The sequence below is a fragment of the Lepidochelys olivacea genome (assembly GCF_965140295.1).
Source record: "Lepidochelys olivacea isolate rLepOli2 genome assembly, chromosome: 10".
Lineage (NCBI taxonomy): Eukaryota > Metazoa > Chordata > Testudines > Cheloniidae > Lepidochelys > Lepidochelys olivacea.
The window spans coordinates 47,828,515-47,848,897 of NC_140420.1; positions in this window are offsets into that span (position 1 = coordinate 47,828,515).

Genomic DNA, 20,383 nt, shown 5'->3' on the forward strand with positions numbered 1-20,383 from the left:
CTGAGCTGGTCTGTCAGCATCACAGAAGCCAGGTCAGATCAATTATCACTGGGCCAATTCATGAGGCGCCCACTTAGTTTTTACTCTGCCTTTACTGTTAGCAAATTACCCACTGACTTTAATGGGAGATTTGCCTGAGTAAAGATTTCAGGGATTGGTCTGTAGTCCCTGATCCTGTGAACACTTACACATGTGAATAGTTAAAAGTGCCTAAATCACTTTTTAAAATGGGATTTAGGCTCCCAAGACACTGAGGTGCTTTTGAAAATTTTAGACAGAGAGATTTTCATAGATTCATTGATTTTAAGGCCAGAAGTGACCATTAGATCCTTTGGTCTGACCTTCTGTGTATCATGGATAATTAAATTTCACCCAGTTACTCCTGGACTGAGCCCAATAACTTGCGTTTGACTAAATCATCTCTTCCACAAAGGAATCCAGTCTTGATCTGAAGACCTTCAAGGGATGGAGAATCCACCACTTCCTTTGGCAGGCTGTTCTAGTGCTTAATCATTGGATGGAAGTGACTTGCCCAAGGTACCACGCAGAGTCTGTGGCAGAGCAAGGAACAGAATGCAGATTTCTTGAGTCCTGGTCCATTGCCTTAACTGTAAGACCATCCATCCCCTTAATGGACCACTGACCCATTTTATTCACTATTGTGAAAGTATTATCTAGCCTGGTGCTGCCTTTAGGTTTCATTTGTTTGTATGTAAATCAGATCAACCGTCTTATTGTTTCTGTATAATGGAGTCATTGAGTTTCTCTCTTACGTGTTAGTGGAGGAATACATTTTTTATCCCACTGAGCTCCTTCTCCAGTAATTCACTCACTGACTACTATAAAAAAAACTTGGTTTGTTTTTTTATTCTTTTACAAATAAATCTTGCTCTCTCTAGCTATCATGCCAAGCCCTCAGCTGTGCTGATTTATACCCACTGAGGAGACAGCCCGTGTAACTCTGACTCACCCCAGCACAGCAGACCCACAGGTTATTTAATCCAGTCACAAGATATAGATCAAGTTGATTACTTTGCTTATTCTGCTATTTTGACTTGCAGAAAACTATCTTCTGCCTTCTGGGTGGGGTATATTTCAGTATACCTAATGCTCCTTGCTGTCTGCCCTGTAGCAATACCAGCTATTTGCTCATTTTTAGGACTTATTGCAAGATTTAATCTCACAGGTTCAGACCTGCCAAGCTGTTTGTTCCTCATGTTTGAAGTCTTTTTTTTAAAAAGAACAAAAACAAACCAAAACAAAGAAAACCCTCCTTGTTGTTTGTGAAGCCCATGGTTGGGTGTTCAGGCAACTGAGGTCTATGCCATATCTTTATCTCTGGTTACCTGCCCCTTACTTCGATCCAGTGGTTTTCCATTTTAACCTATGAGAATCCTTCTCCACCCAGCTGTCCAAACAGAGGCCTCCAGGACTGCAGTCTGCAAACTGTAGTCCACTGGACAGGATGGTCAGCCACATTGAGGGACTGCATGGTTCTTTCCCTAATCACCTACAGAAGTGATTATTCCGAGAGTGGTGAGCTGTGGGGCTCAGCGGCAAAGTCGGGATATGGATGCAGACTTCCCTAAAGTCGAGGAGCTTCCAAACTCGACATTTGGACTGAGCCCTTCTCTAGTCTTGAGCCTAATTCTCCACTGCCTTGCACCTTGTGCAGTTATGTACATCAATCCAAAGCAGGTATCAGTCATTGCCATTCTGAATGGGTAGCAGTTTGCACTCAATTTACACTGTGTAAATAATCTACACAAAGAGTAGGGCAATGGAGAATCTGGTTCCTGAGATTTAAAAGTACTCACCTTTAAATGTCTTCATACTGAAAGGGGGAGGGCTATGGATTTGAGCAGATGGCTGCCTCAGTAAGGGCCCAATCCTGCGAGCTCCTGTTATGAGTGAGGGTTGGGCACTCAGATTCTTGCAGGATCGATCCATCTGAAACAATTGTCAAGCTGAGCTATACAATCAGCTGCCATGGACCACCAAAGTCTTGCTTCAGGGAGTGGGAACCCTCTGGAGATAGCACTCACGTTCCGAGGAGTGTGATGGGAGATGGGAGGGAGCCACAGGTCACTTACTGGTAATCTTTGTAGCAATTATGGAGTAACACTGATGGGCTCCACTGAGGGATGTCCGGCCTCATGCAGAAGAACTTTGAGAGTCAAGGGAGGAGGGGGAGGAGGTGGAAAGAACATGGGGGAGGTTTGAGCTTCGCCAAGGCTAGTGACGACTGTGTCCTTGGGAGAAGACACATACAAAATAATAGCGCAGCAGAGCACCCTCATGGAGGAGCAGGCAGTAGCTCTGCTTCACTCTGGTAATACTCCCAAATTGCAGCGTGGGTCTCAAACAGGTTAAAACCGGACCGTGGTAAAGAAAATGGAGGCGAAAGGTGAGGCAAGTCTCCAGCCAATCTCTGTGGTTCTTTCACTGGTGGCAGCCTCTTGTCAATGGAGCCCTTGGGAAGTCCCACCCTCTAACAGTTGCTACGTGGAATGATTTTCTCCTGGTGAACAATGGCTGGCATTGAGAGAAACAGCTCTGAAGCTTCCCAGCTGGTGTTCCCTTGGGTTATTTACAAGAGGCAGAGATGTTGCTGACAACCTGGCAGCAGAGTACAAAGGACAGAGGATGTTTGTGGTTAGTGCTCAGCTTAAAGCCTGAAGCCAGAGGGGTTAATTTTCCAGCTCACAGAGTGTAGAGAAAACACTGCTGGGTGCCCAGGCTCTTGCCCAATCCTTCCAGCTTCTTCCCAAGACTCAATCAACAGCATTGCTCTTTATGACTTGTGGGCTGGGAAGGGCCTTCTCAGGACTGCTAAGCAAGGTGAGCAGTAGTGACAAGAGATACATTTTATGCAATGAGCTTGGTTCATTCCAGTAGCACCACCCTGCTCCTATGGGGAAACCACTCCATAAGGGCAGGACACTTATGAAGTGCTGTTTGTCTCTGAAAAGGGACCCTGTAAAAGTGGCACCTTCTCATTCAGCTTTACTGAATTCAGATTCATAGCTGCCTGTTGCAACTGTGCTAACTTGAATAACTTTTAACTCCCATTAGCCCTGCAGAACTCACACGTTTAGGAGGAAGAAGCTGGATTGTGTTCTGGATCCTGCATAATCAACATAATTCTTTACCATGTTCAGATTGTAGAATCTCCAGTGCTGGTGATGAGTGAGCCAGAAAGAACCCAGGTTGGCACTCAGATCTCAGACTGGGTTTGCATGGCTGGCAGTTAAAAAAAAGCCACATCTTTTTTTCCCTATAAACTAAGCACATTTGATCTGGAGTCACCGAGAGACAATAAAGATGGAATGCCATGGTGCTGTTTGCAGAGCACAGATACATTCCAGCAAGGGTTCCATAGAAGATTCTCCAGGAGATGAGGTTCACCTGGCTGTTTGGGCCTTCTTCCTTCACCATTTTTTGCACCATCCCACCCAGCAGAAGACCAGGAGGGTTCTGCTATCACCAGGATGAGGAGGGCTAAGCCTGGGTTGCATCGGCTTCCACCAGCAGACCCAGAGAACAAACCAGGCCCCAGGTGTCCATGTAGCACTGCCATTAATTTCTGGTATGTTAGGAGGCTGCCCCATATGTTGGTCTCTCACGCAACAGCAGCTACAGCTTCCATTTGAAAATCTATGTTTCTTTAGATTCGTTTTTGCAAAACACAGAACCAGCTCCCACGCTGGTATAAGTCACTGCAGCTCCACTGAACTCAAAGGAACGAAGCCAATAGGCACCAGCCGAGGACCTGGCCCATGGAAATTTTTTTTAGCTCCGTTTGGAGCCTTCGGATATTTTCAAGTGAGACAGAGAGAAACCAAATTTGCACTTAGGCATTGGCCTGACTCAGCTGCCTTGGTTGAAAGATTGTATTACATTGCTAAAGTGCCTCTGACAAAAGGGGATTATCTGGGGAAATGTCCTTAAAGCCAGATTATGTTTTGATTCATTGCCATCATCCATCACAGGTCATTAACATTTAATGCAGCTCTGTCTGCTGGTGGACGTCTCCCAGATCTCTTGTGGCACCTTTATGTCTTCCTTATCAATGCTTCTATCTTCCACATTCCTTCAAGTTCAAACTACCCCCTTGACACCTTTGCAGATTTAAAGCTCTTTGCAGATTCCTGACTCCACTTGGTACCAAGGGGGGCAGGGTTTATTTCTGCTGTCAGTTTGCAGGAAGAGAGTAAATCAGCATAAACACATTCCATTCTTAATGGAATGGGTAGTCTGTTGGTTATCCAGGAGTCAGTGTTAGGTATATGGCACATCTAAAGGGGACTAGAACCTTGCTATGAATGCCAGGGCCACTCACCCTTTGAGGCCTACAGGAGATTGCTACAAGCAACAGGAGAAAGAGCAGGTAGTCAAATGGTTGATTCATAGGTTCTGAGGCCAGAAGGGACAATTGTGCTCCTCCAGTCTGACCTCCTGTATAACACAAACCACAGCACGTGTGTAGGATCTGGCAGAAGCCTCTGATAGCAAGATCCTCACTGAGAAAAAGGCAAAAGATTCTGGGCTGCATTTGGCAGGGTGCCAACTCTCATCTTTGCCAAGGGTGCCAGTATCCCAGGAGCCAGTTTTCAGGTAGTGAAAGGGCCTGGGAATCAGAACTCCTGGTTCTAGTTCAGGTTCATCAATTAACTCCCTGTGTGACCTTAGGCATGTCGCAACTCTCTGGTCTCAGTTTCCCCACCTTTGTAGAGGGGACAATACTAATATCTCCATCCCAGGGCAGATCATGTGAGGGTTGATTAATGTTGGTAAATTCTGGATCCTTGCATGCAGCTGAAGTGCACAACTGCCTAAAAATGCAAAGGAGGAGTACGGTTACACCTGCGTGAAACTGGTACACTATTTTCCCATGCAATGGTGCCCCGACAAAATATACACAGAAAGGAAGGAGCCCAGAAGAGAAATGGGAGGATAAAGCTCCCATGTCTGGTGGGCTGCAGAAGACATCTCACCACTGAGGGGTTGGATTAGTGTTTCCTAACTGCTGCCCGCAGCTCCAGTACCAGACACAGTGATAACCTTTAACACTAAGGCCTGGTCTACAGTGGGAGGGGGGGCGAGGGGGGAATCGATCTAAGATACGCAACTTCAGCTGCGAGAATAGCGTAGCTGAGGTCAACATATCTTAGATCGACTTAGAATCACTTATTTCGCATCCTCGCGGCGCGGGATCGACGGCCGCCGTTCCCCCGTCAACTCTGCTTCCCGTCTCAACATGGTGGAATTCCGGAGTCGACAGCAGAGCGATCAGAGATCAATTTATCTCATCTACACTAAACGCAATAAATCGATCCCTGAATGATCGATCACTACCTGCCGATCCCGCGGGTAGTGTAGAGATGGCCTAAGACTCCCCACCCTGTTTCAGAATTTGCTGGAGCTCCGACTGGGGGTTTCATTGCTGAGATCACAGAGCTTTTGGCTCCATTCTTGGTGTTCTGTTGACAATTAAAACTTCTAAAGTTCTTGATTCTATGCACTATAACCAAATACTGAGACATTCTGCAGTTGCAGAGGCCCTGCAGAGCTTGTGTACGGGTTGACTGATGGGTGAGTTAAAGAAGCTCACTGTGCAGGCTGAGTTCCCTTCTCCTGCCCAGAGACCATATCCTGAAATCTTACTCAGGCCTGATCCTGGAAGATGCTGAGCTTCCATAACTCCCACTGATGTCCGTGGGATTCTGGGGTGCTCATCATGGAGCGGCTGAGACCCACTGGTTTTCATGGGAGTTTTGCCAGAGGAAGGATGAAGGATTTCAGGAAGTGGTCCAAGATGAGAAGCAGAGTGAGAAAGCAGAGAATTAAAAGAATTCCAGGCCTGATCTCCCACCATGGATATCCAGCTAGTGCAATTTCCCAAGAAAATCAAATAACACTCATCCTTTAGCTCTTATAGCTCTTCTCAGCTGGTGAGCCCCAAGCACTTTACAACAGAAGTCAGTATCATTATCCCACTTTTACTGATGGGGAAACGGAGGCACAAAGCCTCGTCGTGACTTGCCCAAGGTCTCCCAGTAGGCCAGTTGCAGAAATCTGGGTGCATTGTTGCCCTCATAAAATGTTCATTTCAATCCTTTGGCTAATGAATTCTGACTCATGCAATTACAGTCTCATAAAGGCACCGTTTGGCATCTCCTCAGCTAACCCGATTGCCTCCGGCATTCGAGCCCTTTACTGACCAGCATGTTTGACCCCTTTGATCAGACTTCACTGCAAGAAAGATGTGCTCTACTGGTTCAGTGTGAAGGGTTAAAAGGGGGAGATTGCTTTGGTGCACAAAGAAGCGAACAGAGGTGCAGGACCTGTCTGATCAGGAACTCACTCTTCTCTACGGTTTGGCAGCGCTGTCAGACTGAGAAATGCAGCTGCTGCTTCTTGGCTCTGCCCATTTATACACAAGAAGGCTGACACATAGGAACTTGTTTCAAGGAACCCTCAGCCCACGCAGCGTGAAACAGAATCAGTTGCCAAGCTGCCGAGGCGGTGTTTGGGTTAGAAGGGATGGGCTTCCACGTTAACAGTTGGAATGTTTTAATTGTGTGTGTGTGTGTGTGTGTGTGTGTGTGTGCACAGAAAGATGTAAGAGCGACCAGTAGTACCTAAAGTGATTTGTTTCCTGTAGATAAACCCCAAAAAGGAGAAACAGCTGAGTCAGCCAGAATAGAACATTCAGACTGGATCAAGATAAGGATGGGGGGAATTGGCCTTTACTGCAGCAGGGTGTTTTTCACCCAAAGATCACATGGCATTCCACAAATGTTACATGCTAGATGTGGTATGTAGCCACTCACTACTGAAATGCAGCCACCTCCAGGCTGTGGCAGCTGTTTAATGGCACACAGCAACATGACACAGCAATGAAAGCCAGTGACATGATGCAGAATGAAGCACTGAAGAGTACCCTATCCAATTGGAATTAAAAGGGGAATTTTAGGAAGACCAGATGTGGTTACCTGATTTGGGATCTGGCCGAATTGTATTGGCTAGCTGTCTTAGTATGATCCTACTTTACCTACAAATATGTGTCATGAAAAAATGAATCTGCTGTAACCAAACCTCAAACAGAATGGCACAGCAGCATGGGACAGATATTGTACCGACTGAACCTTTACCATGACGTTATTGGCAATTCAACTTGATGAACGGTGGAAAGTTGGGCATCCCTAGGGCAATATTAAGGGCAGAAATGTTTCCCCTGGACATTTCCTGGCAAACCATTCAAACGCTCCCTGCAGCGCTCTGTGCAAAGGATGCCAAGAAGAGCAGAAGCAGAAAAAAACCTTTCATATTTTTACAGCATATAGTTATAATAGGTTGTAAAAGGATTAACAATCCATTTGTGGGTATTCACAAAGCAGGCATAGACCAGCTGTGATTCTTGGTCTTTGACATGAGTCCTTACATCTTGTAGGTGGTAATTATATGACTGGAGAAAGAACTCAGGCCAGTCCTTACATTTGTCACACAGCAGTGACTACAGGATTATGGCGCTGACCACGATGTGGCCCCGTTGTGCTGGGTTCTGCACGTACACGCTGTAAAAATCAGTCCCTGCTCAAGCGTTTACAGTCAGTATGCAACACGGACAAAGGCAGCATTATCCCCATTTTACAGATGCGGAATTGAAGCACAGAGAGCTGCAGTGACTTGCCTGTGATCCACAGGATGTCTGTAGCAGAGTTGGGGATTGAGGCATAGCTCCTGAGTCCCAGTTCAGTGCTTTATGCACACAACCAGTCTTCTTCCCATCATCTTGCCAATGAGATTGTCATTTTTAAGTCAAAAATGTGGCATGAGGTGGCATGAGGCAGAACAGAATTAATCTCATTCTTCCAGTGTGGCGTGGGGCTTTGAAATGCTACCAGAATCAAATACTCCAAAGAAAGTCATGGATTTCATGCAGATATTATTGGGTGAAGTTCTCTAGCCTTTGTTATGCAGGAGGTCAGACTAGATTATCATAATGGTCCCTTCTGTCCTTACAAAGCTATGAATCTTCTTTTTATCACATCACCTTTAAGAATCACAATCCCTTTAAATAAGCTTAATTTATTTAGAGACTGCAAGTCATATTTGCAGCATATGAAATCTAGCCACATGTCTGCAGCACACAACTCTGTGCTGGAGCACTGAAATCATGTCTCTTGTTCACATCACTCCTGGGATTCTCTTTGGGACCCACAATACTTTACAGATTTTCCCATGACCCTTGGCTCTGGAAAGCTGAGCCAGAAACTATGGTGGGAGTCCCCTAATACATTGATACAGTACCAAGTATGGGAGCATGGTGTGGCTGTTTTCCAAACAGCTGGCCTGCAGCGGGGATGACCTAAAGCAAAGCAGAGGTGACCACACTCAGCTGCACAACTTGTCCCTAAAGAGCAGTTTGCTTGCCTAGGGAGAACAGAGCGCTTGAGAACAAGGGAAATTGCTGAAAAGCTAAGCATATAGTCAATGATTTCTCCCACAATACAAAAACCAGGGGTTGCCCGATGAAATTAATAGGCAGCAAGTTTCATACAAACAAGAGGAAGTACTTTTTCAAAAAAGAACTAGATCAGTTCATGGAGGATAGGCCCATCAATGGTCTTATTAGCCAAGATGGTCAGGGATGCAACCCCATGCTTGGCGCAACCCTAAACCTGTGCCTGCCAGAAGCCGGGAGGAGAAGATGGGGTGCCCAACTGCCCTCTTCTGAACATTCCCCTTAAAGCTCTGATACTGGCCACTGTTGGAGACAGAGTACTGGTCTAGATGGACCATTGGTCTGACCCAGTATGGCTGGTCTTATTCATAGAATCAGATGATAATACCAAGAGTTCTCCCACTGCACAGGTTAATAAGTCCACCCAATAATGCCTCTCTTCCAGCTGCATCATAGAAACGGGTTTATTATTAATGGGTATAGTGTAAACGATCATGGTGCCAGGATCACAGGTCCCATTTGAGACCTCAGTGTAAATCATTTGAATGAAATATGGCCAGACTTTTAACTTCTAATAAAGCTAGGAGGCCGAGCACCCGCTGTTCCCCTGGAGCAGGTAGGATGGGAGCGGGGAGAGCCGTTGGCTCTGGCTCCCCGATATGCTGGAGAGTGCAGCTGAGCTGTTGTAGGGGTTCCATAGCTTGCTGCTGGTGTAGGCCAGCAAATGACTACTCCCTGCACCCCAAAGCAAGGGGTAGCAGGGAGGGACTTGAGCTTCCCAAAGATTATTCTAAACTAGTGAGATGGCTCTGTAGAAATAAACCACAGCAGCACCCACCAAGATCTGTTGTTATCAAGGGAGGATCTTGATCACCATGCATCCAAACAAGTTCCTATCAGCCCAAGCAAATGGAACAAAAAGCATTCCTGAGCTTGAGGTTCTAGCCAGTCGTCAGCAACTGTATGGAGTGCTGCCTTCCCAAAAGCATTCTCTAGCTCCCCACTAACCATTCTTACAGCCCTTCCTGTACACCCCGCTGGAGGGGAGAAGACCAGAAACACAGTTAACCCCTGTCTTACTGGAGACCTCATAATGTCCTTGCTGTCTCTATCTAGTTGCCAGCCATAGCAGTGTCTAGGGGCACTGTAGGCTAGGCATAGTGTTATATGTAAAATCAGAGAGGATATGGGTCAGATCCAAGCCCTCACTGCAAAGCCAGGGGAAATTATCATTCCAAGGACATCCAGTGGGCCCTGCCACTCCCTGTAGCCTCAGAGGAGGTCACTGTCAGCCTGACTGCACAGACATGCAGAATTACTGTAGCAAATTATATGATGGTGAGGTAAGATAAGCTGTTCAAACAAAGCACAGAGGACAGCAAGGTAAGGCCAGGTGTACCACATGTCCTGACAAAGCGAGGACTTGGCATTTCTTTTCTAGAAAGCCTGCTGTGTCCTTGCTGGCTCAGAGACAGAGGGTGAGATTTTCACAACATCTCGGGCCATTCTCTCATGGAGAAACCAACATTTGAGCATGTAACTGGGTTTTGTGGGGAAGTCAATGTGCAGGAAATCTCCAAAAAGGGTGCAGCTCCCCTGGGAGGACATTACTCAGCTTGCTTAGCAACCCTCAGAAACGGGTGAAGAGTGGACAGAGCTGTGCTTAGGTGCATGGATCGAAGGCAGTGTACTGCAAAGCCCCAGGTGAATACCCCACTGAAGTCCAGATTGCACCCAGATGCATGTGGATTATTCATCTAGAGCTAACCACAGAACTACGGTGAGAGTTCAGGCCTGGGATTCTTTTAATCCTCTGCTTCCTCACGCTGCTCCTCATCTGGCGCCAAGTCCTGAAATCCTCCATCCGTCCTTGGGCAAAACTCCCATGAAAACCAGTGTCAGGGGATAGTCGTGTTAGTCTGTATCCACAAAAACAAGGAGTCCGGTGGCACCTTAAAGACTAACAGATTTATTTGGGCATAAGCTTTCATGGGTAAAAAAACACTTCTTCAGATGCCTGAAGAAGTGTTTTTCTTGCATGTGAAGAAGGGGTTTTATATCCACGAAAGCTTATGCCCAAATAACTCTGTTAGTCTTTAGGATGCCACTGGACTCCTTGTTGTTTTTATGAAAACCAGTGGATCTCAGCCCGCTCCGTGATGAGCACCCCTCAGTCTCACGGACATCAGTGGGAGTTATGGGACCTCAGCATCTCTCAGGATCAGGCCTGAGTAAGATTTCAGGGTATGGCCCCTGGACAGGAGAAGGGAACTCAGCCTGCACAGTGAGCTTCTTTACCTCACCCATCAATCAACCTGTATGCCAGCTCTGCAGGGCCTCTGCGATTGCAGAATGTCTCAGTATTTGGCTTTAAATATCAACAAGACATCAAGAACAGGGCCAAAAGCGTAATGCTTCATGATCTAAGCAATGAAACCCCCAGTCGGAGCTCCAGCAAATGCTGAAAAAGGGTGGAGAGTCTTAGTGTTAAAGGCAGGCCCTCTCAGAGGTCCAGAGAGGCCTGGGCCACTTCCAGCTTTTGAGGCCCCTAGCCATAATAAAAATAAAAAATGATGACACATGGTCTAATCTTGTGCCATCAGAACCTATATATTTTTATTAATATTTATGAAGATTTTTAACTCTTTAATGTGACAAAATCTATATCACTTAACAAAAAAAATTATGTCTTTTACCAAATCACATCTCTTATTTGCTTAAATTTGCAGCTCTAAGCTGAGAGGGTGTGTCACATTTTGGTCTGTAGGGATGCACATAACAACAAGTTGCGAAACTTATCAAATGCCAAAAAATTAACATATGTCTAAATCTGAGGCCTCCTTTGCGCTTGAGGCCCAGGCGAAATGGCCCTCCTGGGTCCCCCCTCTGAATGGCCCTGGTTAAAGATTATCACCATGTCTGGTACTGGAGCTGTGGGCAGCAGTTAGGAAACACAAATCTAACCCCTCAGCAGTGAGATGTCTTCTGTAGCCCACCAGACCTGGGAGCTTTATCCTCCCATTTCTCTTCTGGGCTCCTTCCTTTCTGTATATATTTTGCCAGGGCACCATTGCATGGGAAAATAGTGCACCAGTTTCACACAGGTGTAACCCTACTCCTCCTTTGCACTTCTAGGCAGTTGTGCACGTCAACTGCATGTAAGGATCCTGAATTTACCAACATTAATCAACCCTCACACAATCTGTCCTGGGGTGGAGATATTAGTATTGTCCCCTCTCTACCAATGAGGAAACTTAGACCAGAAAGTAGTGACTTGCCCAAGGTCACAGAGAGAGTTAACTGATTATCTTGAAATAGAACTCCAGAGTTCTGATTCCCAGGCTCATGTACTAACTGAAAACTGGCTCTCTGGATACTGGCACTCTGGGCAAAGATGAGAGTTGGCACCTTACCAAATGCAGCCCTGTGACAGAATGTATCAACCCCACAGTAGTAAGGCGAGGGTTAAAGAGCTGCTCTGTACACAGGAGGCCATGCCCCCTCACCTCTGTTGAGCATGCTCCCAGTGGTGGAAGAATTCAAAAGGGAGCAGCTCAGGTCACTTAGGGCTGACCGAGGAGGAGAGCAGCAGGGTGCAACAGCCTCCTATCAAGAAGCCCACTAGGACTCCCAAGTTTCTGGGACCGAGCCTCCTAGCCAAGCCGCTGGAAGCCCATCGACCATGGGAGCTGAGGATGACGACTCAGTGTCACCAGGGGAAAGGGCTCCAGAGACAAACGGGGGAGGAAACCAGAAGAAATCCTAAGACTGAGCTGTGACACTGATGGAGATACAGGAAACAGGGGTAGGAAGTGACCCAGGGAGCATGAGTAAGGATACCAGACTCCAGGCCATGTATATGGCCTACTGCTTTGCAGGGTCTTCAGTCTCAACCCAGTGGAGTTGGGCTCTCCTACCCACCCCTGCTTGGACTATAGCTGCTAGGCATAGTGGCCCGTGACTCTCGCCATTGGGAGACACTGATGTGAACTGTAGCCGCTAGGCAGAGCGGCCCTGGACACTCGCCACTTGGTTCTACTGTCAGCTTGGGGCACACAGGCACTCCCTTGACAAGCCCCAAATTCTTTGTGTTTCCTCCAGTGAGGATCTTGCTATGAGGTGCTTCTGCCAGGTCCCAGGCAGGTCTCTGGCCTGTGCTATTCAGGAGGTCAGACTAGAAGATAACAGTGGTCCTTTCCGGCCTTAGAATCTATGAATCTTGAAAGAATGCAGGGCAAGAGAGAAGTTTCTCCTTCCTGTTGCCCACTCCAGATATCACACTGCACTCCTGGGGGGTGCAAGAGACAACTCTGATCAAACCTAGTTGATAAGGATGATGGTCTTGCTACTATTTTGGTGGTTTTCCACTTGCTCCATAATTCTGTCTTGTAACCTGATAGCCCTTTGTTCCTGAGGGCACTGAAAGGTGAACTGCGCAGGAAAGAAAACTAGACAGAGATCTGCAGCTCCTGTGTGACATCTGTTCTCAGCTCCTGCTGAGACAGACCTCCTCAGGGACCTCCAACCCAGAGAGGAAAGGGAGGACCCGCTCGCTATACCCGGTATTTTCATATCATGCATCACACAGGAGCATAAAGCCTTGCAGTTCATTTTTAAGGGTGGGAGTGGAATCTAGTGCTCAGAGCAGGGGACTGGGAGTTAGTTCTCCTGGGTTCCATTCCTGACTTTGCCACCAACATAAGCCTTAAGCCGATACTAGGAAATTGAAAGCCTGCTGAAAGTGGTGTTTCGCAGTGGGTTCCCCTATACTGGCACTGAAAATGGTTTAGGCGTTAATGGAGTATGAGTGTGAAACATGTTAAAGAGGATGGGGGAATCTGCTTAACAGCTCCGTCATTCCTGTTCCATCGGCCACGCAGGTTATTGTGCCAGCAGGCAGGAGTGATCTCACTAGCAGGGGGACCTCACGAGCAGGGAAGTTGAATGGTTCTGGCGGTTATCAGAAAAATGTGTGGCTCAGAGTATTGGGTCATCCCACGCTGCCCCATTCCTCTCCCTGCAGGATTCCTAGCTGCCTAGCCCTGATCTTTGAAGTTAATGGGATGTTGATTTCAAAGGACCTATCAGTGCAAGAGCTTCTGGGATTGTCTCCAGCTTCATGACTCAGTGCAGCAAGGAGCACATGGCCCAGTAGCTTCTGCAGCCTCTGAGAGGGGGAGCGCCCCTGCCATCCTGTAGAAGATTTGGGAAGGACAGTGAGTCTGGCTGATGTCTTTCCCCCTTCTCCCCAGCTGAGGCTTTCCTAAGGGAGGAGGGATAGCTCAGTGGTTTGAGCATTGGCCTGTTAAACCCAGGGTTGTGAGTTCAATCCTTGTAGGGGACCATATATGGATCTGAGGCAAAAATTGGGGATTGGCCCTGCTTTGAGCAGGGGGTTTAGACTAGATGACCTCCTGAGGTCCCTTCCAGCCCTGATATTCTATGAAGCCAACCCAATGCCACCTCAGTATCCCAGGAGCAATGACCTTATATGGAGTGGAGCCAGGTTGGGGGACAGGGTAGGGTGCAGGCCACTGGGCAGCCTCCCAGAAGACTTGAAAGACAAGAGAGAGGGGTCTCTGGTCTCTTTTAGGCAGGGAGATTGCTGGAGGCAAGTGAAAAGGGAGGAAAAAACTGTTATTAGGATAAAAGAAAAGGAGTACTTGTGGCACATCCTAGGCCACATCAAGCAGCAGAGCATCTGAATGTCCCTACTATTTAGGGTGAATTAGTGGAAGTCCAATCTGCAAAGCACTGTGTAAATGAGCGCTCTGTGCTCCACAGAAATGGACACTCCAACCATGGCTCAGGCCAACCCAGAACTTGGGAGGGGAGAAGACGAAGGTGACTTTATGCCACCTTTCTGGGGCTCCTTAATTCTGAGGGTGGCCAAGGGCCACAGCCCCCGAGGCCATTCCAGCAGCCACGATTGTTGGAGTAGAGAGGTGCCCCAACCACACCCACTTTCTCTTAACCATATCCCCATGCCAAGGGCTGCAGAGATGGGTGGCTCGGAGCCTATAAGGCATCCAGAGACTTCCCCTTAGAGCAGGGTGATAGGGTTGGATTGTAAACCATTAATGAGCTGAAACATCAAACAACCAAGCTCAGTTAAATTGAGTAGGTAAAAGCCTAGCAGCACATACAGACAGGCAAAGGTTAATAATTCCTTACTTAATCTGGGGCCCTCACTGCAGCACAATCCACTCCAAAACCAGTAACTCACATCTTGATGTATATATACCTCAGTAGTTTACAATGGAAAGGAAACTCCCTGAATTCCATTGTCTCCTTATGTATTCTGTCTGTCTTTTTCATCCAGTTTGTATCTGCTTTTCAAGGTTCCTGGACATCTGTGCCCCATGATTTCTAGCAAACTACAATTGTAAGAGTTGCTCATTAATCTAGCAAACCGCCACAAAACACTCTTTTGTCCTTAATGGTTCTACATGTGCCAACAATGAAAGCAGCACAGTTGCATATGTATCCAGTGCAGAGCATGCAGGGAGTGAGGTTCAATTAGCATAAATACAGGGCCTTTAAGAAGGCATAACACTGGCTAAATAAATATCAGCTAAGAAGGGGTATTCCTAAATGGCTGGATCTGCCAATTAGTGCAACTGAGAATTGAGCCCAGAGTTTATAGAATCTACAACCAATTCCCACGCTGGGTGCAGTGTAAAGCTGAGAAGCCATTTGAGGAAAATTACTACATCTTGCACACACACACAATTAAGGCAATCCTGGGGCCTGGAACACACCAGCACATAGGGTCCCAATGGTCCCACTCGTGCGCTGTGACCACACCTCCCGTCCCATCATTTCTTGCGGTAGCAGCAGATTTCAGAGCGAAAATGTTGGATTATTGCTTCAGGCTGCCTGCAGACTCAGGGAACTGTCAGTTACACCCAGGTCACATTTTCAAGCTTTCCTCTCCATACATGTAGGCTAGAAAAATGTATATTTTAAATGAAAGCTGGGATACTGATGGAATCACATGACTCCAGGAGCCAGGACCCTAGACACTGGCCCATAGTGCACATGCATTAATCCAACCCTCATAGCATACACAATATGCCTTTTTGGCAGCTGAATTTATTTATCTCATGGATCTGCTGCAGCAAATTCTCCAGTCCTCTCAATCTGTTGTGTGACTGTTACATAGATAGACGTGCTCAGACGCATGTGACAACCGTGAGTCAGGCCGAAGGATTATTTTTGAAAAACAAGCCCTGTGGGATCCTTTTTAGTTGGGGGTCGGTTCAGAGGTCATGGAAAAAAGGAACTTTTACTTCCCTTCAGTCAAGTGGTCTGTGTAGACTCGTCTGGCTGCCAGCTCCCGCATCAGATCCAGCAGTTTCACTGCTATTGTTTTGGAATGACTGGTATTTTCCACGAGTCCCCTCCCTGAGCAAAGTGAGTGTGTTGTCTACGTGGAAAGCAAAGAGCAGGGCGCTCGCATGCCGTTCAGGGCTTGGGCATGGAAACGTGTACTAACATGCCCCTTTCTCCAGCCAAGTTCTCAACAGCAGGTTTTGCTCCATTGTCACCGTTCCCAATGCACTGAATGCAGCTGGTGCCACTCCGCAGCGCTGAATCCTCTACAACGACCGCCACAGGCTGCTTCCATTCACCGTGAACCTTTGTTGTTTGCTTTGACCTCTCCAACTAATCCCTCCCTGACCCACCTTGGTCAGCAGCCAGGATTTACCGGGCCTACGATAAGAATATGGAGAAACAGGGATCACCCCTTGGATGGCCAAATCCCTTGCTACATCATCAGCTGGGATCTTGCCCTTCATTTCCCCGGGCCAGGCTGCTTCTCCGTCACCCCCTCCCCCCCACGGTCTCGGCTCCCCTTGCTGCCAGTACCTTCTCCTTGAGTCTGGCTGCACGACGGTGCACCAGCACAGAGCACGTCCATTGGCATGCAACCCCCACCCCCCAGCTCTGCACCTGAGCAACAGACAGGCGCTCAGGCACTAGCAAGGCTGAGTGTGCTGCTTTGCACACACCCCCAACAGCATGGACCAGCTGCCTGGGGCTCTGACAACCACACCCACTATCTTTTCCACCACACCCCTTAGTGGAGTCTTCTCACCACCCCACCTCTCCACTGCATTAACATCAGGAGACTGGCAGCATATGATCTGAGACAGGATTTGGGAAGCAAAGGACCAGGATGTTTGATTACCAGCTATAAAGTCAGCCTGCAGAAAGTGCTTCTGACTAATCCAAACTTTGCTCACCACCCTGAAACCCCTGCTCCAAACACAGAAATGTGGGGGGCACAGGCCCACATGCATCTGCCCCTTCTGTGGTCCCTTTCCCCTCTTCTCCCCAAATTAAACCAGGTTCAAACTTCAGGCACCCTCTAGATTTGGGGGAGTTTGGATCTGGGGGGTTGGTTCTAGCTCATCTAAAAAAGTCAGCTAAACCTTTTCAAGCCTCTAAAAATTCACTTCTGGGTCAGTTCAGGTTTAAGGGGGGAACTTAATTTAGTTCAGCTTTTAAGAGAGTGGAGATAGTTTGTCCATTCCTGGTTAACATCAGCTTCATGCAACAGTAATGAAGCCACCAGCTTCCATTCGGCGCTGTTTGCTGGAGTCCACCTCCCCACTCTCTTTTGTTATCACATTCATTTACAGCCTTTTTTGGGAGGGAGGTTGCACAACAGCAGCCAAATCACTAGCCCCTTCAGAGTCAGGGCTGCTAACTGGTTAGTTTAGCAATAAATGCAACCCTCAGCTGCTGCAGCGAGTGAGCGTGGAAGGAGCTGGAGCATTAAGATGTCGGTTATATCTGCCTTTAAATAAATTCTATGTGTGCAGTCCAGGGGTAAGAGATGGGGAGGTGGAGGTGTGAGGTGTTGAGGATTGTCCAGTGCAACCACTCGGCAAACAAGAAGTAAACAAGTTCTGTGCAGATGCTGCAACTTACTCAGGCTGATCTGCAAGCCTGCCCCAGAGTTACATCATGGCCCTCATTAGCAGCCGTCAGCACAATGCCACAGTCTCAGGCTTGTTCTGTATTTGTCAGGAGAAGGATATAGTGCTCCCTAAAAGGCTCTCCCCGGGGATGGCTTGGAAGCTGTTTAGATTATTTCTCTGCAGCCTCTTGTGCTTTCCCCTAACAAGGCCACAAGCTGCATTAATTCCATATACTGGGGCCGGCCCTTACATAGAGAACCCGCCACTGCATTCTTCACAAGATCCCCCTGACTGGCAGAAATCAGTTCTCATGTCCAGCAAAGCTTTAAAGGTGACACACTTGCACTTGCAGACCCTCAGGACGTCACACCTGTCTGAGCATCCACCAACCCCTAAAGTCCTATAGGCGTGTGCAAAGCGCAGGCTAGCCTAAAGGGTCACACAGTGCATGTGTAGCCAAAGCCTGGTCTACACTTAACATTTAGATCGACCTGGCTACACTAGCAATGGGTGTGAAAAAATTCATCCCGCTGAGGGCTGTAGTAAGCCATCCTCGGGCACCGGTGTGTAGATGCTGCTAGGTCCACAGAAGAATTCATCCATAAGAACATAAGAACGGCCATACTGGGTCAGACCAAAGGGCCATCTAGCCCAGTATCCTGTCTTCCAACAGTGGCCAATGCCAGGTACCCCAGAGGGAATGAACAGGCCAGGCAAGCATCAAGTGATCCATCCCCTGTTGTCCAGATCCCAGATTCTGGCAGTCAGTGGCTAGGGACACCCAGAGCATGGTTTTGCATTCCTGACCATCTTGGCTAATAGCCATTGAAGCACTTATCATCCATGAACTGATCTAATTCTTTTTTGAACCCTGTTATAGTTTTGGCCTTCACAAGATCCCCTGGCGATGAGTTCCACGGGTTGACTGTGCGTTGTGTGATGAAGTACTTCCTTTTCTTTGTTTTAAACCTGCTGCCTATTAATTTCATTGAGTGATCCCTGGTTCTTGTGTTATGTGAAGGAGTAAATACTACGTCTTTATTCACTTACTCCACATCATTCATGATTTTATAGATCTCTGTCATATCTTCCCTTTGTCGTCTCTTTTCCAGGCTGAAAAGTCCCAGTCTTTTTAATCTTTCCTCTTACGGAAGCTGTTCCATACCCTTAATGACTTTTGTTGCTATGCTCTGTACCTTTTCCAATTCTAATCCATCTTTTAAGATAGGGTGAAACAGAACTGCACGCATTATTCAAGGTGTGGGCGTACCATGGATTTATATAGTGTCATTATGATATTTTCTGTCTTATTATCTATCCCTTTCCTAATGGTTCCTAATATTCTGTTAGCTTTATGGACTGCTGCTGCACGTTGAGCAAATGTTTTCAGAGAGCCATCCACAATGACCCCAAGTTCTCATTCTTGAGTGGTAATAGCTAATTTAGACCCCATGATTTTATATGTATTGTTGGGATTATGTTTTCCAATGTGCATTACTTTGCATTTATCAGCACTGAATATCATCTGCCATTTTGTTGTCCAGTCACCAAGTTTTGTGCAATCTCTTTGTAACTCTTCACAGTCAGCTTCGGACTTAGCTATCTTGAGTAATTTTGCATCATCTGCAAATGTTGCCACCTCACTATTTACCGCTTTTCCCAGATCATTTAGCAATATGTTGAACAGCACTCCCAGTGCAGATCCCTGGGGGCAGAGCCATCCGTTGGGTATGGCGAATCAGGGCGACTACTCCAGCCCCGTGCTTTGGGGGGCCCTGTGGGCCATCGGTGCAATTGGCCAGCGTGGTCGGTTCCAGAAGTGATGGATCAGTCCTGGAAGTGACAGATATATCAATTCTGCCCGGGGCCCCACACCCCTCTAGGCACGGCCCTGCCTGGGGGACACCACTATTTACCTCTCTCCATTCAGAAAACTGACCATTTATTCCTACCCTTTGTTTCCTGTCTCTTAACCAGTTACTGATCCATGAGAGGACCTTCCCTCTTGTCCCACGACCCAGCTACCGCTGCTCAGGGAGGTGAGTTACCTACAGCGATGGAATAACCCCTTTTGTCAGTGTAGGAAGCATCTAGGCTATGGTGGTGTAATGGCATAGCTGCAGCACTGGAGCCATGCCATTGTAGTGCATGTAGTGAAGACTTAGCCTAACTCTCTTGCCCTTCTGTGCTGCTGCAGAGAGATATATTTTATATATCTAAAAATATACTGCTCAGTTAGAATCGGGCTAACCTTTGTGCCTCCTCCCCTGGGGCCCACACCCTGGAGGCATCGCACAGAACCTCTCCCCTTCTGATCTTTGGCTGTGTCTTGTGTAACAGTCCAGGCTGGGTGAGGGGAGAGTCTCCAGCTATATTGGTTTACAGGTGAGCCAGGAAGGAGCCTTGATCCACTGAGCTGGGGATTTCTGCATTCAGAGGTCAGCCGAGGGAGATAATGGATGTGAATGTGTTTCATTATCGATAGCACTTTTATGCCCAAGGAGCTTCACAAGCTAGATCCTTACCACACTAACATGCAGCAACTTCTGGGGTGGAGGTGGCAGCACATAGGCATATGGTGCATGACCTCCTTCACACCAGTGGGCGAAAGGGAAACTGACCAAGGACGGTAGGGTTTACCCTTTCCCTTACAACAAGGACCATAGGATCTTTAGGGTCTAATTTTCAGACCCTAGAGAGGTGCACTATACACAAATATGGACCTAGTTTCCACTGGGAAGGCACTTTCTTTGTACACATGTGGATGTGCATGTAAAAAGGCATACCTGTCTAGGAGCCAGAAGCAGACAGGCCCTCAGATTTCAAGGATACATCAGAAAACCCCACACTTGAAACAGTCAAGTGAGCAGCATCCAATGCATCTACCTCTGACGGATGGCGGGTGAGTGGACGCTGCCAGGATCTGAATATCTAGTTTGACTTGAAGATGTCTTTATACTACGGAACTGATGCATAGCGTGCT